The sequence below is a fragment of the Anomalospiza imberbis genome, chromosome 5 (genome assembly GCF_031753505.1).
Source record: "Anomalospiza imberbis isolate Cuckoo-Finch-1a 21T00152 chromosome 5, ASM3175350v1, whole genome shotgun sequence".
NCBI lineage: Eukaryota > Metazoa > Chordata > Aves > Passeriformes > Viduidae > Anomalospiza > Anomalospiza imberbis.
Window position 1 is genome coordinate 52,143,962 of NC_089685.1, and position 25,586 is coordinate 52,169,547.

A 25,586-nucleotide genomic window follows, 5' to 3' on the forward strand; every position below is an offset into this window, starting at 1 on the left:
AATGATAGGTATTTCAAAATTCACCATTTCATAGCTAAATGAACAGACAAAACATAAAATGCTCTTTGTCCTTTCAAACATATAACATGACCTGCTCTATGGCCTAATCCTGGAACTCCCAAAGGATGCAATTTGATGCCTCAATTATCTTGCTCCTATTGAAAGGGCTTCTAAGAAGCACCTGATGCAAGACACTCTTGGTACAATCTGGAACAAAAACAAAGAAGAAAGAGCTGCACAACTCTGGAGGCAGTGGGGCAAAACACAGCCGTACAAAACAGATTCTCATTTGATCTCTTTCTCAGAAAGCATTATCTCAGAAACATCTTGGTATGTTAAGGCACTGCCTTGATGGCTTGTTACTCCTTCAGTGCCTGAAAGACAGAGTTGCTGGAGCCTTCTTTCAGACATATTTCATTCTGCTGTCAAATCTAAGTATTTGGGTTCAGTTTCAGCTGTTGTCACTGCAATGTCACCTGTGGTCCTGCAGAAAAAGCAGGTGACAACAGCGATGGTGGTGGTGGTGCCTCAGCTCCACAGGACAAAACGCTGCCAGGTTTCTCCTCTCACTTTCATGGAAATAATTCCACTGCTTTCAACAGAGTAGCCCTGTCAGCTCCAAGTTGGGTCTGTTGACCTTACTGGGTCTGTCTTCTGCTGGTGTTGTTGCTGAGATTACAGGATAGAGCAATGATGACCCCTATCTGTGCTTTCCTCTGTTATGGTGGACCTTTGGAATGTACCTAAGGCAAATTTTGACATGGCAAAACCTGTTGTCGCCTAAAAAACTACAGAGAGATTTAGCTGCTGAAACCACTTTAAAAATAATTTTGCTCTTTCCCTGTCATTGTCAGGAAAATCTCCACAATGGGCAGTCTCCACAATGGGACATGGGCACTTGAGGCCCCCCATGAAATGTCACTTCAGACCAGTGTTCTTTGGGAATATCTGGTGGTAGCTTCTTACAGAGGCACCTGGCCTTTATTTTTCATCCCAAGCCCACTGACAGTGCCTGAGGAAACCATTCCTGAGCTCCCAGGATTCCTGCTGAGACTGAGCACAGGCTTGAAGACAAAGCCTTAGGGATGCATATTGCAGTCCTAGGTATTCTGGTGAAAAACTCTTCCCTGGCCAGGTTGATGAGTAGGAGGATTCTGGCATAAAAGTTATTGTAGGATTTTACCTCTAAATAAATCCAAGGGAAACAGGTGCAAAACCAGGCTTGCTGAACTGGCACAGCCATGTGTCTAAAAGTGAGAAATGACACATCCTTATTGTCCAAGCCATGGAAATTGGGATAAAGGGAGGGCAGGGGATTTAACATTTTCCTAGATGATGCAGAGTCCATCCCCTTTCTTGCCTGGCACATGAGTTCGACCACTTTTTTTTTTATTGCTGGATCACAGTTTTACAGATAATCACAGTGTAAACAACATTCCTTTAGTGCAGCTTTTGTCTCTTTTCTGTAGGATGGAAAGTCTTGTGAAATCAGCCTCTGTCATGCCAGGCACTGAAGAAAACACTCTGTTGAAAAACGTGCCTGTTCCCAGGCTTTCAGACTAAATCACACCAGACCAAAGGTGAGGGGGAAGCAGAAGCCTGGACCAAGGGATTTGACAGAGTTCCTGCAGCAAGTCTATGCCCAGGGTGGAAGTGAGGCCGAACACCTCACACCTTGCTTGTAACAATCAGGGTGAAGTTGTTCCCCAGCCCACCTTGCACTGATCAGGTTCTGATTTTCCTGCCTATTGCTGTAACACACAACCAAGTTTGCAAGACATGAAAATTATGGCTTCATAAATAATATGATCCAATTTCTATTTGCTGGCCACTCTTTAGTGTATTCAAGATTACCAGGATTCAGGATAACCTAAGAAGAACTGCACATGCTCATTTTGCCTCACTTCTGAAGTCCTGGATGTCTTTATCCTTAACCATAATTCTTTCCCCAGCCTTGCTCTTACTTCCAGACCTGACCTTATCTTAGGCTGTCAGAACAGGAGTTTAAAAACAAAGCTGTAGCCAGTTTTCTTTCTTTTTAATACAGCTTGAGAGGGTTAAAATGTAGAACACAGACCTTTTAATTTTCACAAAGTGATGTGATTGCCTTGTTTGCTTTGCACTGTTTTATGCTAAAATCCATAGACTCATCCTCATTTCAGAGGAAAAAAGGGAGTTGCCTACCATTCCACAGCAGGAGGGGTAAAAGCACAGGTAGGCTGATATTTTTTACCAGAAGTATTTGTGTGGTTGAAGATTTTTTTACCAGAAGTATTTGTGCTGAAGACTCTTTTGAGGATTTTGTGCCATTGGTGTTGCTTTCACCTACAAAATTGATGCTGGGGTTGATGTGTTGTTATTCTCAAACATGTAATAAGGAAGAGCAAAAGGAGTTTGAAGGTGACTCAGATGCCATTTTCTCTACTGTAGCTAGAGTCAGTCACAGACTTCATGCTCTGCTGGCTGCCTGAGGACTAGGAAGAAACAGTCTTCACAGCTCCTATGATTTATCACCCACACCTTAAAGTTTAATTTCACTTTTGAAGTACCGGCACTGCCCTGGCTGAAAAAAAAAGGAGGCTGGACAAGCATGCTTATGCTTGTAGTGGTATTGGAAAATTTCTCAAGTACCTGTGGGCAGGTGTGGCTCACATAGTTGGGTTAAACCAATCACCAGATCTAGGGTCAGGAAGGAATTTTGCCCTAGGTCACATTGGCAGGGAGGACTGTGTTGTTTTTGTTTCCCTCGCTTCTCAGTGTGGGTTGTGGTTGGCTTCCTAGATTATCTACTGCCATCTTAAGAAATGCTAATGACCCAGGCTTTAGGTCCACAGGTGGAATTGTAGCTCCAACCCCGAAGGTCTCAGGCCTACCTCAGAGAGTGACTGCAGCCACTTTGGGCCCCTGTGCAGAGACTCCAGCACAAGGCATCCTCAGGGTTCTCAGCATCCTTCAGATTGCCCTGTGGTGTGGGCATCTCAACCTAACAGAATCCCTGTAAATGTGCAACTTGGAAATCTGGGCATGCTAGAACTCTCTCTTGGTTCTTTCCCTGTGGTGCAGCAGGTTTTCAGGTTGTTTTGGGTGATGGAGCACCTTGTGATGAGTACTGGGATATGGATGCTCCCTGGAACTTGTCAGCCTGCAGAATGCTTTTGGTTGTGATGCCCTGGAGTTGTGGATGTGGGTGACCTTTCCTGGGTGCCACAGCACTATCATTTGGTTTCCTGTGTTGCTGGGGTGGGGCAGTGTTGATACTGCTTACTTTGTTTTAGTGGAATTGAAAATACTAGAAGGTTTACATTTAACAATTACTGTTCCCATACCACTTATGTGGCATGACAGGAATCTGATTAGGGGCATGGTCACACCATCCAAGAAAGCCAGAATGCAAGAGCATCACTTTGGAGAGATGGCAGTCTCATAAGCAGGCACTCCTCCCTTTTTATGAAAGCACTTTGGCCATAATTGCACTGTTAATTAATTTCAGATATGTTGCTGCATCTGAATTTCCCAGCTAACCAGTGATTAAAACAACAAGTCGCCTGGGGAGTGGCTTGTGTGATGTTGGTATTAATAGGATGAAAACAACCAGAAAGTTAGGGGCATTCTTCTGAGGTACTGAAAACCCTTAATGAGGCCTTTAATTATGCAATAACTTCTATGCAAGTAAACACATGCCTATTATCATTATTATTGTGCTGATAGTTGGTATCCCACTGACATGAACAATTTTGAGAATTCCAAGTATTATGCAGCACTCCTGCCATCCAGAATAGGCTGACACAGCTACAGCTACCTATTTAAGAAGATTAGCCTGATTTTATTTGCATAAGAATTTAAAGTGACAAAACCACTTGCCACACCCAGGAAACGATCATTAAAAACGAATTGCTGCACATTCTTTTATTAGCTGTGTGGTTAACTTCTGAGTGCTACAGTCAATGCCAAATCCAAAGTCAGATGCCCTGGAATTTCTTTCCCTAGGTTTTCCATGTTGTTAGAATCACAGAATATGCTGAGTTGGAAGGCACTCATCAGGACCATCGAGTCCAAGAATCACATCGTGTGCCCTCCTTGGATGTGCAGAGAAAATGTTTCATTTTCCTTTCTGGAGGGGGAAAAATATGCATCTTGACTACAACGTACATAATTATTCTTAAGTGGGCATCCCCTAGGAATGATGACACGCAAATCTTTGCCTGCCTTGTGTTACCTATACACAGCTCCAGCAGTTCTGCATGTCTGTGTTGGCAATTACTCTGAGACATCAGGCTAAAAAAGCTGTAAAACACGGGCTTCACTCTCCGTCGAGGTTCTCCTAGTCCAGAGAGGAGCCCTTCAGGAAAGGCAAGGTATTTTATGCCGGCATCTTCTGCCGAACGGAGGGTGGTTGCGAAGGAGAATCCATCCCAGCAGTTCAAGCTTCAACAGGCAAGCGAAGGAAGAGAAGGAGCAAATCCCGATGGAAAAGAGAACATAGAAAACTTGCCTTTTAAAAAGCCTCAGCCACGGGCTGTTGCTATTTTTTTGTTGCTAGAGCAGCAGCCAGGTACCAGCGCCCACTGCAGCGCTCTGGGATGCGGGGAACGGGATCCGCTCCGGCACCGCGGCCCGCGCGCGGCCCCTGGCGGCACCGGCAGCAGCTGCGCCGGGAGCCTGCTGGAGGAGTTTGGAACGTCTGGGAATCAAGGTATGGCCTGGCTGGGAAGAGACCTTAGACACTCAGTTTCAACCCCCATGCCGTGGGCAGGGACAACCTCCACTAGAAAAGGTTGCTCAGAGCCCCATCCAGCCTGGTCTTGAACACTGCCAGCGATGAGGCCTAGTGGTCTTCTTTCAAAATATCCAGGACAGAATCATAGTCTTTATTTTCTTTTCTTTTTTCCCCCCAAAACTTAATTGCATGACCATTGAAATACTGGAAAGAGCTTTATATCACGACTTTAAAAATTTTTAAAGCAGCTTCAGTAATTATTAGGCCGACATTTTCCAAAATATAAAAGGATGCCTGAAAGAGATTCACCCCTCCCTGCCAAAGGAGAAGCAGCAGCATCCCAGCCCAGCTCCCCCAGAGAGGGGGGAATGAAATGCAAAAGGTACTCCCAAGAGAATTATAGAATGGTTTGATCTGGAAGGGACCATAAAGATCACCTCATTCCAACCACTTGCCATGGGCAGGGACACCTCCCAGTATCCCAGGTTGCTCAGAGCCCCATCCAGCCTGTCCTTGGACACTGCCAGGGATGGGGCAGCCACAGCTTCTCTGGGCAACCTGTGCCAGGGCCTCCCCACCCTCACAGGAAGAACTTCTTCCTAATACCCAACCTAAACCTACTCTCTGTCAGTTTGAAGCCGTTCCCCTTTGTCCTGTCACTCCAAGCCTTTCTGGATAAACAGTATTGGTGATAACCCCTTTGTAAATTGCCTGTATGGAATTTCCAAGGCTGTGTCAGAGGAACCAGCCTGAAAAGCACCTACAAATGAAATGGCACCGGAAGCAGCTCCTGATTACAGTGATGGCACTGTCTGGCCCTATGTCTCAAACATATCATTGAGGTGAATTGTACATCAGGAGTTTCCAGCCTTTCCCAACCAGGAACTGGACACCAAAATCTGTGTGTGCCTGAAAACACCACACCTTGGAGAGCAAGAGAAGAGGTGCCCTGGGACACAATCAGACACAGAGGCACTGAAGGGATGCCCTAGGGTCCCTGTTCCATCATGGACTGAAGCAAGTCTGGCTGGGCCTGTGACTTGTTCCCAGGGTGACCTGGGGATGGTTGCTCTCATCTATCTTTCCTTGCCTCTAACTGGAGCAAGGGCTTCAGATTGTTCAGCTTCCCCTGTGCAACCACATCCTTGCTGCTGGTCATACTGTGAAGCCATGTGCTTGCAGAGCTTGTGAACCAAAGGTTGCTTTTGGTTTGTGGTCCCAGGCAGTGGCAGGGACTGTTACACAGGACACTACCAGGTATATCACCAACCTGCCCATGCATTCAGCAGCTCTTCTTGACACTCTCATGGCAGTTAGGGGATATAAAGTAATCAAGTATCTGACCTGAACTGATTTTCAGGAGAGCAGAGCACCAGCATTTGTCCAAATGCTTCAAAAACATGTCTCTGAATGTTCAGGGAAAGTAAAACTGCTATTGTACAGAGAGAGCTTCCATCCCAAGCCCAGGAATCGGCAGGTTCATGCAAGGAATATTTGTATGTCTGTTTCCATGTCTAAGCCTCTTGTGTGTGGCTAAATGTTTACTTCCAAGGTTGTCAAGTTTGTCATTTATATGGAATCTAAATTCACTTCCTTGTCAGCCTGAATCTCTCAGTCTAGGGAATGAGAATGGGAAGACACTCCACAGTGGCAGGAAGAGTGACGAAGGAAGACCATGGTTTCCTTTTATCACTGAAGCCTCTGTGCTCTTCTTGTTAGTGGTGTGAAACAGGATTCAACATTCAGGAATTTAGGCCCCATACTTGTCTTGCCATGACATTCTGCCATAAATTTAAGTAAATCACTTAACATGGAATCTTGTTCTCACAGCAGCTCATAGGAGTCTTGCCATGGAATTCAGTCCGTTAATAAAGGAAAATGTAAAATGTCTCCTGTTTGACATCAGAGAGGAAGCACTTTGGAGCAAGATTGTTTCTTGCTTTGATTGTTGGTGGACCTTTACTCCATCATGAAACAAGAATAAGAGCTATATAATTGAATGAGAGAGAGAATTTAAGGCTCTGATTATGGGAAAAGAAAAAAATGTTTACTTTTGCAAAGACAACTGGCACACACCTTACACGCTCTTCACAGACTATGAGCCAGAAGAGAGAAACAGGAGTGCAGAGCCCTGCAACCAAGGAGCCAGATTGGTGGCAGATAGGGCAGACTGATTTAATGCTGCACGGAGGTCAAAACAGAAACTTTAGCATCAAAGAAAGGAGGAGTGCTGCGAAAGCCCAGCGCTCAGAAGTAGCACTTACCAGAGGTATCATATAAACTTAACCCTGCTGTCGTTACTCCTGTTGGAAGGAAAGGAGGTGAAGGCCACGACCTGTGAAGCAGAGGTCAGATGTTACAGACCATCAGACAAAGGAAGTGACAATGGGGAAAGGTTCTTCTCTGAAGCACTACCAGATGGTGGCTAATCTCAGTCAGGGGAGAAGGCATGGCCACCAAATCTACACCGGCTCCCTGAACCTGACACTCAGGCATTATCAAGGGAAAAGGCTGTTCTTCCAACTGTTACAAGACAGACTATGCAGTGCGACCCATTCAGTTAATCACAATGCTGTGCTGATTTGAGACAGAATTTTCCAGGATCAGACATACAGCATGTATTTGCTTGTTAATTGTTTCTGCACAAAAGCTGGAATATTAAATACTCTGAAAATTTCTACCTTGGTGGAAATTTTTCCTCCTGCCCCTATGATTATTTGTGAAAATATCTTTGTGTCCTCATGTAGAAGAAAGCATAGTTAGATGGTATGAACTAGCAGAGCTCTGGGATCTGTACTGGGGTCTGTCCTGGAGACTTCTTTCACAATAGTAAAGGTGGAAATGTTGTCTTTGCATTCAGTTGCAAATCTGCTCACAGATTTACTAAGGAATTTCTGCTAGCTGAGCTCAAATAGGACTCCAGCATTTCCATGTCTGTCCTGGGGATGATGAAAACACAAATGGAGATAGAGGTGGAGGTGAGCCTCCGGAGTCCCAGAGAGGCATCTACTCGAGGCAGTAGGGCACAGACCCGAGAATGGAAACCTAAATGCTTCTCGTGGGATTCATCACTACATGGCCTTCATTTGATCTTGTCTGAGCAGCTTATGTTTTCACCATGCTTCTGTTTCCCTGCCTGGTCCAGAAGGAATAGAGGCCCCATTGTTGTGAGCAGCTGCTCCGAGAGCCGCGTGCAGAATGCAGAGCTGAGATGTTGCTGTGCCCAGAGAGAGCCTCGCATGACAATGACAGCCACTGGGTTTGTGTCTCTTCCAGCCATTTCTCTATATACAGCAATAGTGGGACTGTGCTCTTGTTGTCTCTGTTCTGGACACCTCAGTGGTGTGGTTTGAGTCCCTCCATTTGGCAGAGCTATCCAGAGGTCTGAAAAAGTAATCCAACCAGCAGAAAACAATTAAGGACCTTCATGAAATTCAGTGTGTGCTTAAGTGCTGAGCTGGGTCTTTCATTGCTGCTATGGCCAGATCTCCTCAACATTATGTAGGTAAGCAGTATCAGACACATTTTTTTTCCACAAAGAAAAGCAGTGAGAGCATCATACTTCACATGCCTGTCACACCTTAATATCTGGTGTTAATGTGGTGTTACACCAGATATAAGCAAGGTCCTCACTTCTTCTGGACTGCTTGGAAACAGGGTGCATAGGAACACACTTCTTCAAATGATGCACTGTGCAATGCCTCTGTGTTGGTATCTACCAGGAACAGCATCTTGTAGGCTGCCACATGGGATGTGCATATCTGAACCATCAAAGTGAGAGCTGCAACACAGTTCAGGGAGCTGCATCCAGGAGGAAACAAAACCCTCCTGAGCCATTGTGGTACACCCTCAAATGATCTTGCCATGTCCTGTGAAATGTCTTCCCAACCATTTTCTGGGCATCTCAGCCACCATGTCATGAAGCAAGGATAGGAATACAGCAGAAAATACAGGTTTTACCCATGGTATGAGCTATGAAACCACTCTGAACTCATGTTGCTTTTGCTGTTAGTACCTTTTAGAAATCATGCTTCATCTTTCAAGTTGAGATCAGGGTTTTCCTGTGCTAAATGTGCAAAGCTGGCTATGACAGGAAGCAGAATAAGCTCTGCTTGCAAAGAGCCTTTTCTCTCTGTTGAGAAACTTGAAATGCCCTTCAAAATTTGGGTCCCTTGAAGCTGAGGCATCTTCCTGATTTCTTTTAGGTGTCTTATTATTGTGTGAGATGGACTCTGCAGGGTAAGCAATCCTTTTAATGAGAATAGGCTGTTTCCCCCCCATACTGGAAGCTGTTTTTAGGACATGGCCACAAAGTGACATTATTGTAGAGCTGCAGCAATAGGACAGAGTTGGCTGGAACTCAGAGCTTCAGTGAAAACTTTCAGCATGATTTCAGATTTTGTTTGACAACAGAATAGGAGATTTTGACTGAAATGTTTCTGAAAATAGCAAAACCCCTACCCACTCAGAGACCTGAATATGAAACCTCAAATTTTGATGGGGAGAAAAAAAAGTGATGACATTTTCCTTCCAGATTTGGATCAGACCCAACAATAATCTTCACTTTTTATAGGACCCAAATAGTCATGATAGGAATTAAACTGCATATAGATCAGAAACAGAAAATACAAGAGACTAATAAAAGTATCAGATACACACAAGGCAGAAAGGTGAAAAGAGCAGAGAAGAACATGGGATAAAGGAGGAAAGTATAGCTTATATGTGGAAAAATGAGACCAGAGTAGAGATGGAGGCACAGATGTGAGTGGTCATGGGGCAGGGCAGAAATGTTCGCACCCCAGCCATGGAGAATGCCGTCATGAACAAGGCGAGGAGTACAAAGCATGGATTCTGGAGCAAGTCCACAGGAGGGAGAACAAGCTGGTCAGAGGGATGGAGCAGCTCTGCTGTGAGGAGAGGCTGAGGGAATTGGGATTGTTCAGCCTGGAGAGGAGAAGGCTTTGGGGTGACCTCACTGTGGCCTTCCAGTACCTGAAGGGAGCCCACAGGAAAGATGGAGAGAGACTCTGGATATGGGCCTGGAGTGACAGGACAAGGGGGAATGGCTTCCCACTGATAGTGAATAGGTTTAGATTGGGTATATGGAAGAAATTGTTCACTGTGAGGGTACTGAGGCCCTGACACAGGTTTTCCAGAGAAGCTGTGGCTGCCCCATCCCTGGCAGTGTCCAAGGCCAGGCTGGATTTGGACTCTGAGCAACCTGGGATAGTGGCATGTGTCCATGCCCATGGCAGGGAGTTGGAATGAGGAGGTCTTTAAGATCCCTTCCAAACCAAACCATTCTGTGATTCTATGATTCTGTGATTCTACTATTCTATGATTCCATGACTTTGTCACTTTGCACTCTTTATGCACCAGGCCTGAGGCCTTGGGAGGTGCTAACTGGGAGCAGAACCCATCCATTGGAGAGGCAGGAGATGTTTTGGGAGAAACCAGCAATACCTTTGACCAAAGGAGTCAACTGGGACCTACAAGCCAGAGGTTTCCTGGCTTCCTTTGGTGTCACTGACCCAGCTCTTGCTTCTCTGACTGCAAAATGGAAACAACTATCATCCCCCCCTTGTTTATCTATTGAACCCCTTTGGAAGCGGTTCACGGTTTGCCCTGGGTTTTGCTCCCTGTCTCTCCACGCTCCATGCCAGGGATCCCGGGGTCACCGCCGCAGGACAAAACAGCGGGAACAACAATAACTGCGCCGTCCTGGCACAGGAGGGGGGACGATTGTTTGCAGCCTTTGCAGCCCACAACTGTTGGTACAAAAGACAGATACAATCAGGCCTTGGGGTTTTCCTTACATTTATATGTCTGGGGAAGTGTGTCAGTCGCTGTTCTCAGCCACTCTGGCAAACTGAAGCTAAAGATTCAGGCAGGTGGGGGAGAGAGAGAGAAATGCATTGAATTGCCATCGAAAGAAACATGCATAATTTCTAGAAATGCTTTGTGTCAGTTTCAAAGATCCGACTGGGAATGCAGCTTATTCTCTGGCCAACACGTTTCCTTTGCAAAAGGCACAACTGGTGTACTTTGGGGTTTTTTAGTTTCCAGCAGCAGTCAGTACCTATGTTTTCTTCGACTGACATGCCTGTAAATTCAATCAGCTGAAATGGTTTATGTGCAGCAAGGGATGGGCAAGTTCACATGGCACTCTAAGAGGACCTTGAGACAAACTGTAGTCTTACTGGTGTAACTGGAGGTTCTGTTTCAGATCTCTCCCGATCTGAGAAGGATGGAGCAGGAAAAAATTACATACTTAACCCTTCTGGTAGAAAACAGCACGGGAAGCAGAGAAAATAATGTAACATTCCTCTAAAGTCCCATTGCAGAGTTGTGGTTAAATGTGATTAAAGTTCTTATCCTCCCACTGCCTTTACAAGAGTATAAAAATGGTACCTCTGAAGTTTTGCTGGAGTTGGACTTATCAAAAAACAAATAAACCCCTGCAATAGTTAAGCACTGTTACTTAAAGAGCTTGAAATACTAACCAGCTTCTAGTGTAAAAGTACCAACTTTAAATCCACTTCTTCTTTTTGCCGTGGTTAAGTCCAAGGTTTAACCTCAACCAATGATTTCTTTTTTCTGCCTAAGCCTTGATGTGTTTATGGCACACTGCTTGTGGTGACAATCATACTTTCAGTAGTAACATCTCTGCTTCAAAGCCAGGTCTGTCATCTCTTTTCACTGAAATCAGCAGTTTCCTGAGCAAAACTCTGTGGATTAAAAAAAAAAAAAAAAAGAAGAAACTATTTTAAAAACAGCCCAAACCCAAACATCTTTCTGAAATTATTTAAATTTTTAAGAAGAATATATCTTTCTTGTTTTACTCTGCCATAATATCCACCAATGTCATCACTGCATGGCTTCCGCTGAACCAGACAGACCACAAAGGCTAAAGCCTTTATCCACTTTCTCTTTGATGAACACTCAGTGCCTTGTTTTGGAATTTTGTTTAATTTCTTTCATTGAGGGAAGTGCTGGCACCATCTGCTGGGACTTTTGTCACTGCAACCACTAAAGACCGAATCAGAGAATCACAGAATGGTATGGGTTGGAAGGGACCTTAACAGATCATCTCATTCCAACCCCCCTGGGCAATTCCCAATCAAGCTTTGTTTTCTGGTTGATTTTGTTAGTTTTTCAAATGTTGGTTTGGCAGATTTTAAAGCATCAAAAAAACTTGATAACAGTTGATGTAATTTGGCACTAATAATTTGAAGCAGGTGCCAGACCTACCTGCATGATGCACTCTGAATAGGACTGTTGGGGGAAACAGTGGCAGCACCTGCCAGTTCTTAGGAAAAAAGTCTGACATTCCATTTTTAGGCCCATTTCTTCAGTTCAGTCTGAGACACTGCTGACTGCTTCATCCAGCCTCATCCCCAATGGACTGTGGAGCACATTGTCCTGAGGAATCCGAGGGCTCTGGGCAGATGGAGCGGTGATGTCATCTGACTTTTCCATTTCTACTTCCTATGAACATTTGCCTTATTCTCACATGCCAGCTCTTTCTCGGCATGTTTTAGACTAGAAACATTTTTTTTTCTGGGTGTAGAGAAGGAATCACTTCTTTTTGATTTCAGACAAGATCTGGCAAGTGAGCTCTTGTTGCTAGTCAAAGAAAAAGCCTTAAAAAAATTAACACAGAATCTGTGTTTAGCAAAGTGATTTGCATAAACTGTACACTTGGTTCTTAGAGTTGGAACAGTTCTAACCTATGACAAATTCCTCTGTCTGGGCTGTCTTCCAAAATCATTTTCATCTACCCTGGCAAAAGAACTGAAGTCTGCGTTCTGCACTAATTAAAGGCCTTCAGGAGAAGGGCCCCAGTTGAAATGCTGACACACTTTGTACACGCTTTATTTGTGAAAGGGGATACTGAGCCCATTTGATGGCGCCTCCTGCTCAGTCAGGCTGTGCAAAATTTTAAGTGGGGAAACAAAATGGGCACAGTTATGTCTTGTTAAGGTTCTGAGTTGCTAAAACACTGCAGTTTTCTCCATTAAAAAGCATGATATGGAGATTTTTTGATCTTTGAATAACACTAATAAGCAGTAAAAAAGCTAAACCCCATGGCAGTTCCTTAGTGAATATGAACTGACACTCCCAATTTTTCTGAAGTACTATGGCTTAATGGAGCTGAGCCTCTGTCTCCCTAAATATCTTCATTTTGGAAATAGCAGAATATACACCCAACATCCCTTTTACATAAAACTGGGAACCGCTGAAAAGGGAAGGCAGGGAGAACAGCTGTACCAATAACTCTCTGGAGTTCTTCCAGCAGGACTACCACTCCAGTAGGGATGCTTTCCATTCTAGATCCATGACAGGCCTTTCAGCTTTCTAATATTCCCAATGTATTCAATGGAAATCAGAGTCCTTGACTAAGGAAGGCACCCAGAAAGTCTTTTTTTTCTGAAGTTGTTGTCCTGAGTATTCACCACCTGCTTTGGAACACACGTGCTTGGGCTGAAGAGAGATTTTAACTACTCTGGATGTTAACTGCTTTATCCAAATGCCCAGCAGGAGGCAAGGAAAGAAACTCCTTCTCTGTGGGGAGTCTCACCTAGTAGGAAGTGTGCTCTGAAAACATGGATTAGACTCAACTCTGCAGCTGAACTACACGGAGAGCTCCTGCAGAGACTAACAGAGCTTAACCAGGGTTCAGTGCACTCACCCTGGCCAGGGAGAGGAGGGAAGTACATCTATCCAGCAGCAGATGTTCGGATGCTTAGTGACCTGTGGGAAAACACTTGGGAGAGGCAAGGGCACTTAGGCAGCTGCATGGTGTTTGTGGAATTTAAGGAATCCCAGCCCATGTCCTAGGCTTTTCTCCTTGCTCATTTGCAATGAGTGCAGCAAAGAAAAAAAAAAAAGGAGAAGCAGGAGGATTTTTCCCTCAGATACTCTTTCAGCATTCCTCAGGCTTCACCCTGCGTGTCTGCTGCAGCCTTCACTAAAGGATTTTATTGTAAAGCAGCAATGCAGTGATTCCATAGCCTCTGAGACATATTCAGGGTTTTTGCTAGCAAATAAACTCACAAACATAATAAACATTCTTTATGAATCCTCATCCTTTCCTTAGGAGGATGAATTTCTAGCCTGTTTTCTATGAATCTTAAATGCGAAGTTTCCATAAGTGCAAATGCTCCAGTTTTTTCTGCCTTCTTGGGCACAGGGGACAATCCTGTCTTGTTTTTGTCCCTAAAAGTATTGACTGTATTAGACACTGGGCACGTGCTTTCGAAAGAAAAGCACCATGAATGCTTGCATGTCCCTGTATTATTGGCCACGTGCTCCGACCCTGGGAGACAAACGGGCCACTGAAATGCGGCTGGCCTGGACGTCCCACATACCAAGCAGATGCAAGCAGAATGCCATAGGGAAATAAGAAACACATTGTATGTGATTTAAAAGGCTTACAGCTATGGAATATCCCTCTGAAAGCCTAATGAACATCTCCAGCACATAGACAATCAAAGTGCAAAATGCACCCTGCATCAGGATACAAAACCACGGAACTGGAGATAATCTCGGAAGAGACCCACAAAATAAATCTACTGACAGCAGCACCTATAAATCATGCAACTCCAGCACTTGGCTTGCCAAAATGTCTCCAAGCTCAGGATTTTCTGTGGAGAGGAGGCTGTCCACACAGATTCTTTCTTAATTCTATGCCTTCTGTTTGCCTCTCGAGTGAGCTTGTGTCCTGGGTTTGGGGTTTGGTTTGCTTTCTTTCTCTCCTAATATGTCCCAGACTGACTTTGACAAAGTTAGTGATTAGAAATTCAGATTTCTTACCACAAGGCTGGAAAAAAATATACAAACACTTGTTCAAGTGACTGAAAATACAGGCTTTTTTTAACCTAGTGACTGTTGGAGTGATTGGGATCAATGTTTGGATGTAGTAGGGAGAGTATCTAGGACAAAGGAAGGGGGAAAGGGGTAAATCTCTCAGGATTAATCTTCTGGGGGTACTTTTTTTGCATAGACCTCCCTACTTATGACACCTATGAGCTCTTGGAAGTACCTTTGCAGAGTTTCCACCAAAAGCTGAACTGGCAAAGGAAAAAGCAGTTAACAAGATAATTTCATCCCTCATTCTCAAAGGGAAACAGCTCTGAAACAATTCCTTCTAGAAATGTGTTAATTCCCAAGTGGAGGAATAGCAGGTGTTAAACCTGTATTGTGAGGTGAGAAGCAGCATTAAGCAGGTCAGGCTCAGTGGCTTTCTATCCACAAGACTAATTGTAACAAGAGCTTAGACTGTCTCCTCTTCAATATGAACCCAATGTATGTAAATAGCCTTGGTTGTGTTATTCCTGCTTATCCCTATGTCCCATGCCTTGCACAGAGGAGCTCTGGCACACCTTAAGGAGCAGAAACTATTCCAATTCTGCTCCTCCATAGACTGCTGAATGCTTGTAAGACTTTGGAGCATGCACAGCATAACATTTTTGTATGCAAATTCTGGAGGGTGTCTCAACTCTGGGGACAAAACTCTAGGAAAACAACACCATAAAAACAGCACAAAAACACCAACATTCCCCAGGTTGGTCCTGCATGGACAGATGATCAAGGCTGCCAGGTACAAATGATGCACTTTCACACACAAAAGAGGAAGAGTGGTGACAGATAGACAGGGACTAGGCTGAGACTCAGGAGACCAGGCTGAGAGATTTCAGCACTAACTCCTGCTCCACCACTGAACTGCTGCAGAACCTGGGAAACTCAATTTGCTTCTGTTTTCTTGCCCATTCATAGTATAAACTCCTGAGGGTGATGACTGTCCCTTGCTGTACATTTAAACTGCACAACTGGAGCTCAGTTCAGGCCTGTTGCTGCTACTGCAGTTCAAATAATAACATGTAAATAACTTACACAAACCAACCAAATCAGCTGGTGGAAGAGTGCAGATGGGCATGAAAAGAGATATGGGTGAAAGAATGTGAAGGAGCAGAGAAGACAGGGAGAAAGAATGGCCTGAAATGAAAAATTAAAAAGTGAGAAAAGGGAGTTAACAAATAGCAGAAGAGCACAGACAGAACATAGTCATTCCAAAATCAGCTGACGCCTGCTCTTTCCCACTGTCCAGAGGGAAATTTGAAAGTGGTTTAAACACAGAAGTGAGCAGGAAAACCATCCTGCCCTTCACCAGCCCTCTGCTAATCCCAGTTCCCCATTCATGATCTCCTAAAAAACCTTCAGTAATCTGAACCTGTAAAACAATTGGTTTAAGGCAGTGGAACCTCTCCTTAAGGACCCAGCACAACCATATCCCCAGCACACCACTCTGCCAGCATTCATTAGTCCTCCAGGGGTCATCTTTTACCTGTGCTAATATAATTCTGCTAAAACCTGGCTATCTGGGGCCTGGCTGTCTTCAGCAACACACCAGTGTGAAATATTTATGGATTAAAATAAAATTAAAATGCAATTTTCAGGCATTTTGAGAGGAAGTCTTTAGCTCTACTTGTGGCTAAGTGATAGACTCTAGAAGGTTGCAAGTAACAGCTGAGAGGCTCAGAATACTGTGATAGAAGGTGAAGTCCAAGGAGAGGCCCAAGCTAATGCATTTTCAAGTCAATGGAAAGATTTCTGTGTCTCTCTGAGTGTTGAATTGGTCTGCGAGGGACTGGATGAGATCCAATTGAGGCCCATAGTTACCAGAAGTTGCTACCAACCAATGACTACTCAGAGGGTCACATTAAGCAAAAAGATGGTTGCAGTAACATGTTTAGTGACCAATGGCTGCAGACACAAGATATTTTTCATTCTTCACAGTGGTCTGAGGTCAGAAGACCAGGGAGGAAAAGGCATGAAGGCAATAATAATGAATTTTTCAGTCCACACCTGCTCCCACCAAGGAGTCTAGAAGAATAGTGAGATGTAAACCCCATTCTATTTCCCAAAAGATCCAGGGAGCTGCAGGCTGGAGTCGCTGTGCTGATCAGGCCCTTTACCAGCAGTGAACTGCTGTTTTAAAATAAAAATCCAAGAATGGACCTATAACTACTACACTGCCAAACATAACTGAGATTTCTTAGAATCTGTTCTCACTGTGAGTTTTGTGTAAAATGTTTCCCAAGATGTCTTTGTGTGGCTATTAGTTATTGCAGTTGATGTGCTGTGAAAGATTTTAAATGGCAAGTCAGGGTGTTTCCTTGAGAACTTTCTGTTATGGACAGCTCTTAAGTTAAACTGGGAAAACAGAACAACAACAACAACAACAAAAAGCAATAATGAGGCTGTAAAGGAATGGGAAATATTCCTCGTTTCCACCCTCACTGATAATTAGTCAGAAACACAGACTTTAGGTTCAGCCTGAAGGAAGACACTGGAATAAAAACTGCTTAAGACAAAGGATCAAAGTGATTCTTCAGCCATTTTAAATCTTTCATGAGAAAGATAAACTAAATACTGCAATACATTTTCAGAATAAATTGTCTAGAGAAATAATGGAATTTTTAATTTTAGAGAATTCTCAGCAAAGACCAGGCTAATGCTTGCTAGGAACCGTTTAGGTGGTGCTGATGCAATAGTGGAGCAGGGGAATAGACCTCTTCAGGTCTCCTGTAAATTTATCTTCTTGGATTCTGTGCCTACAAACAGGAGTGTTTGCCAAGAACATGCTAAACTTGGGAAGGTGTGCAGTAATGTTTTAAATCCATTTATATACAAACTAAAGTTTAAGAAAATATACATATGAGATGAAGAACTGCAAATGAAAGATGACAGAGAAATAACACACAGGCATTTGAAATGTGGGCCGAAAATAAAACAGGCTTCAGCCTGGAAAATCCACGCTAACATACTTGGGGAAATATAATCCTAAATAATATCCTCAGTGGGAAAGCAAAACCTGGAAATCATTTATTTTACAAAGGAATCTTTGGGCTGATTCAGGACAGTGAATCAGATAGATGCGTTTTAAGCACCACCATAACAGCTGGAGCTCAGCTGGAACTTCCAAATTCAGATTTGCTGCTGCAACCTGAGGCACACAAATAAATCCCCCAGCACTCACAGTAAGAGTCTACCAGCTGATTTATAGTTTGATTGAAAATGTGAGTCTCTGAAGCTTCAGCTGGAGACCATCAGCTGTGCCTGGAGATAGGGCCTGATGACAATCAGGCTGGACACTGTTTCCAACACAGCAAGGAAGCAGGCACCCTCCCACCTCTCCCCAATTTACATGTAGTAAGGCAGTTTGAGGAAGATCTTGACTCCCTGACATTAGTAAAGATTCAAGTTCCTCTTGCTGGCTTCTAGGGACAAAGAATTGTACCAATAGTGGATATTCAAAATTTTTGAGAGTAGTTGGAAGAAAATACTAGGCAAGTGGAAAAGAATTCAAGTGATGAGGTAAATCACAGAAAGCAGAATGAAGTACTGGCAAAAAAAACCCCACCACATACACAGATATTGACAATAACTCTTGCAAATTATGAGACATAGTATCTTTTACCTGCCTTGGCTACTAATTCTGTTCCCTACCTTTCTGTTCACAAAGAAATCCAAATCCATTGAGGAAAAATTCCTTCACCACCTGATAAGAGCAATCAGTTCCAAGGCCCTTGCAAGGGACCTTAAAATGTGGCTAGACAGAGATGACAGAAATCCTACACCTCACCTGCTATATGGGTGGCAGCACTTTTTACCCAGTTAGAGAGAAAAACAACAGTCTAATTTCAGAGACTTATTTCCACAGACTCCAGGAGCAATAATTTTGGTGTCAGTGTTTTCTTTAACGCAGTTTTCCATTCTGTCAGTGGCACACCCAGCAACTCCTGCCATAAGCACAAGTCCAAGCAGCTGATGGTGGCGAAGGGAAAGTCTGTGTTTGCTGCGTGGGAGATTTTTGGACTCCCACAGTGAATGTGCACATTTTAGTGCAGAAGTTCAATGTCCATTACCAGATATTAAAATAAGCATGGTTCCCTCTGCCTCCAATACTCACTTTGTGGTTGTTGTGTTCTTTCCTAACCATTCCAGCTGGATGTTCCCTTGGACTCCTGACTGCTCTTACCTCTCCACGTGGCAGGAAACAGGAGGTGATGTTTCCAAAGGAACTGACCTACAACCTTGGATGTCTGTCTCTTGGTTCTGTTGAGATGATAGCCATGGAGTAAAGCTATCCTTCCCCCTCTTCCTCCTCTTGATACTGTTTCTCTATCCAAACAGAGCTTTAATTAGATCTCCCTGTTTGAACTACATCATGGACTGAAATTAAGGCACTTGCTACACTCTGGCAAATGAGGGTGATCTGTGTGGTCTTCCAATGCAGAGTGTTTTTCTCCATGAAAGTTTTCCTGTTCCTGAGAGGAATTTCATTGTCTGATATTTTTTTTATTGCTACTCCTGTATCTTACAAACCCTTATTGAAAGGGCTTGATGTTGAACTTCACTAGATAAAGCACAGAGAAGCTGTGTTGGACAAAATCACTGAATTCATTGTGTGTGATCCTCTCTGAGGACCGTCGGTGGTGGAAAATGCAGCACAACTGCTGGCACAAGCCATGGCAGCTTCCTGCTCCTGCTGAGAAATACAGGATTGGCAAAATCTGCCCATGCAGGGAGCTGAGCCATCTAGGAGGATACAGCCCAGGCTTCTCAAGTCTCCTGTCCCCTCTCTGTGGTCTCAGGTCTGTCACAGAGCCCTTTAGGGTGCAAGGGTCAGTTTGTTCTCTGAACTCAACAGAGTCATAGGATCATAGAATGGCCTGGGTTGGAAGGGACTTAAAAAATCATCTTGTGCCATGGGCAGGGACACCTTCTACTATCCAGCTTTCTCAGAGCCCCATCCAGCCTGGTCTTGGACACTTCCAGGAATGGGGCAGCCACAGTTTCTCTGGGAAACCTATGCCAGGGTCTCACCAATTTGATCAGAAGAATGGAGAACCTCTGCTACAAGGAAAAGCTGGGATAATTGAGATTGTTCAGCCTGGAGAGGAGAAGGCTTTAGGTGACCTCATTGTGCCTTTCCAGTGCCTGAAGAGAGCCCATAGGAAAGATGGAGAGAGACTCTTGGAAAGATGGAGAGAGACTCTTGGCAAGGGCCTGGAGTGACAGGACAAGGGGCAATGGCTTCACACCAACAGAGAGGAGATTTAGATTGGGTATGAGGAAAAGATTCTTCCCTGTGAGGGTGGAGAGTCATTCCAGATTGAGTGCTAGTGGAAACGTGCTCAAACTGGGGCAAATACACATTCAATAGGCTGTAAGGAACAGAAAGGTGAGTTCTCAATTCACTGGCCTTCTTTGTAACCCTAATGTTTGTCTCCTGGCTGTGCAAATGTTCATAAAACAACACAGATGACTGGTCGGGATCAGCTACAAAGTACACACATATAAATCTTGATGAAGGGGAACAATTACTTACTGGTGTTTTCTTTACCTCTGTTATTTTACTTAGGCTTTCTAGTACATTTCTAAATAAATGCCCTTCTTGCTTTAATATTTAAAGATCTCTTGTACAAGCAGGCAGCATTTTATATGTCTATTCATATGAAATCTTGTAGTCTGTAGTTATGTTTCTTCGTTCAAAAAAATTACATCCTGTAGACCTCTATCATGTCTTCTAAATTCATTGTTTCAGTATTTCTGGTAAAGTAGTTTCTGGCACTAGATTTACTGTTCAAGGAGAATTCTTTTTGATTTTATGAGTCTATGAGTTGGGTACTTGGAACACATAGCAAAACAGCAACAAGGGTAAAAATGTTTATGAACAACTCATAATATTTATAGTGTAAATATTTCTTTGTTATATGGAACTGCTCTTAGAATGTTTCAGAAACATTTCTGAATGTAAACATCTTAATTAATGCAATAAATGTTAAAAGCAAATATATTTGTTACCTTTAAAATTAGACCCAGTGATTTTTTTGGAGATACACCATATAAAATAAATATAAATATAGAATAATTGTGCTGAGCTAATTGAATAATAATATAAAATAATTGTGTTGAGCTAAAATGATGGATTTTTCTTTATTCCTCTTAGTAAGGGTGGATATTAGGAAAAGGACACTGGAACAGGCTTCCTAATGAAATGGTCACAGCCACAAGGCCAGGAGAGCTCATGGAGTGTTTGGACAACGCTCTCAGGCACAGAGTGGGGTTGTTGGAGTGTCTGTGCTTGGCCAGGTGTTGGACTCGATGGTCCTGACAGGTCTCTTCCAACTCTAAGATTCTTCACAGGATTATTCAGATAACTCAGTATGCTCCCTAGTGGGTTTTTGCCAGTATTTTGGTTTGTTTCATCAGCAACTGGATTTCCAGACCTTCTACTTTGCAAAGAAAAAAACCTCTTCTATTTTTATTAACTTCCACATTAGCATTAATATAGCACAGGACGTGTCATTTTTGGGCTTCTGCCTTGAAGGTTCTGATTTGCATGAATCTGGTTCTTCAGGTTTTTGTTTTTTTTTTTTTTTTTTTTTTTTTTTTTTTTTTTTTTTTTTTTTTTTGTGGATATTGACATCTTTTTAAAAATGTTTGGAAAGTGCTATCATGGGACCCCCGATAAGACAACCCAAAGGCAGTGGGACCTGCTTTGCCAGCATTGCCACTTTCTGTTACTTCCTTGCTGGTATTCTTCTGCTAGATTAGTTGACAATCTATGGGCAATACTGCAGTCACAATTAAGCCCACTAATCTAGTAACAATATGGCTACATCCCAAATTTCTGAGCTCCAGGGCACATTCTTTGGTGATCTTTTTTCAGTTCCCTTCTTGCTTGTGATTTTGAATACTGGATGCATTGCTGTTGATGTTCAAACCCTTGATTAATAATGTAGTTACCACTGCATCTGCACAGCTCATTTTTTTTTCTTTTGGCAACATTTCAGTCCTTATTGCTGCGGACCTCAGTTCTCAGCCTTTGCATCAGTTCTTGAACCTGTTTTCACAGAGACATCTGTTGGGTGTTATCTCCTTCAGGTTTTTGCTCTATCAATGAAATTGATGCATCATTGCTTCTGCAGCCTTACAATTGTCTGGGGGGAATGGAGTTTGCTTTGCTGAAGAAACAAAATCTGAATTACTCAAGAGCTTGTCTGCTATATCACATAAGCTTTTTGTACAGGAGTCTGCAAAGTCTGAAACCACAGCCCTAGTAATGAGTTTTCAGCACAATACAAACTTTAATTGAGTCTTTCGTGACCTTATGGTCTTCCATGAGACCACTGTGAGTGAAACCTCATTATTTGCATACATCAGTATCTCTTTGCTTAAACTATCTGCAAAATTTGTCTTGGCCAAAACATATTTGTGATGGTATTTTTCATTCTCTTGTTGTCCTACCCTTCTCTTGTAGAAAAGCTTATTTCTATTGAAAGATTGGTTTATTGCTTTACAAAAATGTCTTTTTGTAAGGTAGAGTCTCTTCATATTTAGTCTCTTCCATATTGACACAAGTAACATTTGCGGATGGACTATTTTTATCTTTACTTGTACTCATTCCAAGAGATTTATGGCCAGACTTTCCAAGAACAACAAAACATGGGTCAGGGCCATCTGACTTTTCATTAGTCTCTGTATATGCCATTGCAATGACAAGGTTACAGAGTCTGTTGGGATAAAAGGAAACCTCTTCTACCTGTCACTTGCCTTCAAGTAGTGGTCTCATCCTTTGTGCCCTTTGGCTTCTTTGGATTTGGAGTGGTTTCTGTGTTCCAGTGAAAATCTGGTGGCATCCACACTTAATATGTTCACCACAGACACAGAATCCTCCTGGTGATCTGCTGCATTGTTGGAAACTCTGCCCCTCAGCAAATGGTTGTCCTGAATTTCTATCATCCATATGCTTTTCAATGCTGGATGAACACCTTCCAGGTGTTTTTGAAAGCAGCTCAAGAATTGGAGTGGATCAGATTCCTGAATCAGTCTCAGGAAAAAATAAAATGGAAGTGCATAATTATTCCTTATCCACATCTCTGTCTCTTGGCACAAAGGCTCTTTCCATGTTAAGAACTTCTGTGTGAGTACCAGGTGAAATTCTGATTGGTCTTGGATCAGTGAGATACTCATCTCAGAGAGACGCTGTCAGTGATAGCAATTAGTCCCATGAGTGGCAGAAATTACTTGAATACGAATATGAATGAAGATTAGCGGTGTTCATCATCATGCCACTAAAGCTCACCTTATTTTTTCCTGTTTTCCTGATGTTACTTCATAAGTGATGGTTACGACTGCTTGATAGGCTCTGTCAAGGAGTAGTATTCCAGGAATCCAGCAGGGAGCAGGAGAGGATCATTTTGCATCCACCAGCTCTTGGTGGAACCCTGATAATGAAGGTCAAAGGAAATTATTCATTTGTTATTGGGTTTGGAATGAAAGGTGCTGTTCCAGAGGGGAATATTCACCTGTTAAAATTCTGTTGGATAAAGGCAAAGAGGGAGGAAGCAGCTGGGGAGTGAACAGGTGGATTTTTGGTGGATACAGGGGAAGACATGGGAAGGGGCTCTTAGGTAAAACACACATCATGGGTACCACCAGGAAAAGTCCATTTTTCTAAGCTCTGACATTCCAGAGGGGTAACCAGTGATTAGCACATCCATTTCTATATTCCTTGGATGTCCAGTGCTTTGGTTGGGAAGAGATAATATTAGGAAATGAAAAAATTCAGGGATGTAATTCCTGGTAGTAAAGTCCTGGGGACTAAAGTTTTGATATTCTTCCAGCAAACAACCCAACAGAGGGAATCCTAGAGGAGGTGGAAAACACTGTCACTCCGTTGGTAGAATTCCTGGGGAATGGAAAGCAGCAGAAGGAGGAAGAGCAGAGCTGGAACCAGACTCCAGCTGGGTAAGGTAGACACCATGTCCTTTGGAATTAGAACTGGGCACGGGTGAGAAGAACTAATTGCTAAATTTGTATCCCATTGATTCCTGCAGGATCCCAGCATGAAAACTCCATGGAAAGATCCAGACTGAGGACTGTTCCCAGATGGGAAGAGTGAGCCTTGGAATTGTCTGAAGGACAGCACAAGGATTAGCTGTCAAATGTGGAGATGTTATCAGACAATTACTCAGGAGTGTTTAGTTCCCAAGGCAAGTCCATCTTTTTTTTTTTTTCAAAAGTCTTTTGGAGTTCAGAAATCTTGGAAGACTCCAAGTAATATAGGGAATTGACTGGCAGATAAAAGTGCTGGGGAATGGTAGGGAAAATCATCTTATTAGGAGGACTCGTTTTGTATAGGAATCGTGCAAAAATTGTCCAAAAGGATGGGAATCAAATTGGATTGACATATTCCTTGGAGACCACAATACAGTGGTAAAGCTGAGAGGAGGAAACAAAGCCTAAAAAGGCAAATGAGCCAAATCTGCCAAAACCCTCAAATGGCCTCATTCCCTGGCATTGCTGAGGAATTCAGGCAAGCTCCAAGAAAAAGGTGAGCCCATATGGAATCCTTTATGGGAGACCATATCCAGCTATGACCCTTTCTGGGGAAAGCCATGGGATAGGTTATCCCAGTTTCACAGAATATGTCATTTCCTTGAGAAAAACACTTTGCATAACTTTATTGTTTTAGCCTAACCAGTAACCTGGGCTATCCAAGTCCATCCTCCCCAGTGGGGAGACTGGGAACACGTCCAGACATGGAGAATTTCTGTGAGAGCCCCAGAGAAGAAAGAGAGCTCCAGCTTTGCAGGTCTGTGTCATAACCCAACCTGTCAGCCACTCCTGCGTGATCCCAGTGGATTTGTCCTCTTGTATTCAACCTCAGCAGCACTAATTGCAGGGAATTAAGCAGCCTTTGGTACTTCTTTTCCATGAAACCTTTTCCATCCCACCCTTCAATCCTATTGTGCACAGAGGAAAAATCCAACACTTCATTTTTTCCCTTCTCCCCTTCACTTTGCCTCCTCTTTTCCTGCAGGCTTTGGGCTATCCAGTCTTGGATGTGGATTAGGCAGAGCACCTTGGAAGCTCAGCTCAAGGTGGGATTGGAGCAGTGTTAGAACTACCATGGGTTCTCCCAAGGTTTGGTGTGAGGAGATACATCTTGGGAGGGACTGGGATTTTGTGTTATTCTGGGCTTTTTTTTTTTTTTTTTTTTTTTTTTTTTTTTTTTTTTCTTTTTTCTTTTTCCTTTTGGGCCACCTCAGAGGAAAAGCTGGAAACCAAACCAGCTAAAGGAGATTCCCAAATTCCTTTCCAGACCTTCAGAGGAGGCCCAAATCCACACGGAGCTGAGAAAAGGGATATGAGGAGAATGGGAATAACTGAGCCTTAGGACTCTGCAGTTTATTCTTTTAATGTATTTGGAGGTGCAGAAAAAATCAAATCACAAAGAAATTCTGTGTCTGTAACATCAAGTACAACCTCTTTAAAGTCAAGTCCTTGGAGCTGGGTTTTCCCCAGGGTAAATCCAGATGTGATAAGGAAAATCCTCATCAAGGATTTCCAGCCTTGACTATACAGCTTTTGGAAAAGCTTAGTAGCCAAACAATATCAAATTTATATCAGATTTGTATCAAGTGTGGTGTTTATATCTGGGACCACTCAGTTCCCTGGGTTTGAAAGCCCTTCAAGTAGCAAAGCTGAGCCATTTTTGAAAATTCCAAGTGTTGTGTCTCTAAGATTCTTAATACAATATTTAAATAATTAATAGTTAATTGAGACAATGTAAAGTGAGATTGTTAGAGTGGCAGAAATGTTTTTTCACCTGGAACTGTGTTGGGATAACCAACATTCCTAATGTCAGAATTAATTGGTCCTCCTTCTTTTCTTTCTAAATTGTGGATAATTGGGGAGAATATTTGGGATAAAGAAATTAAATGCATGAGGGAACCTTCATGCTCCCAAGGGAATGCTTCAGGGATGTACAGCTTCCGAACTGCACAAGTAA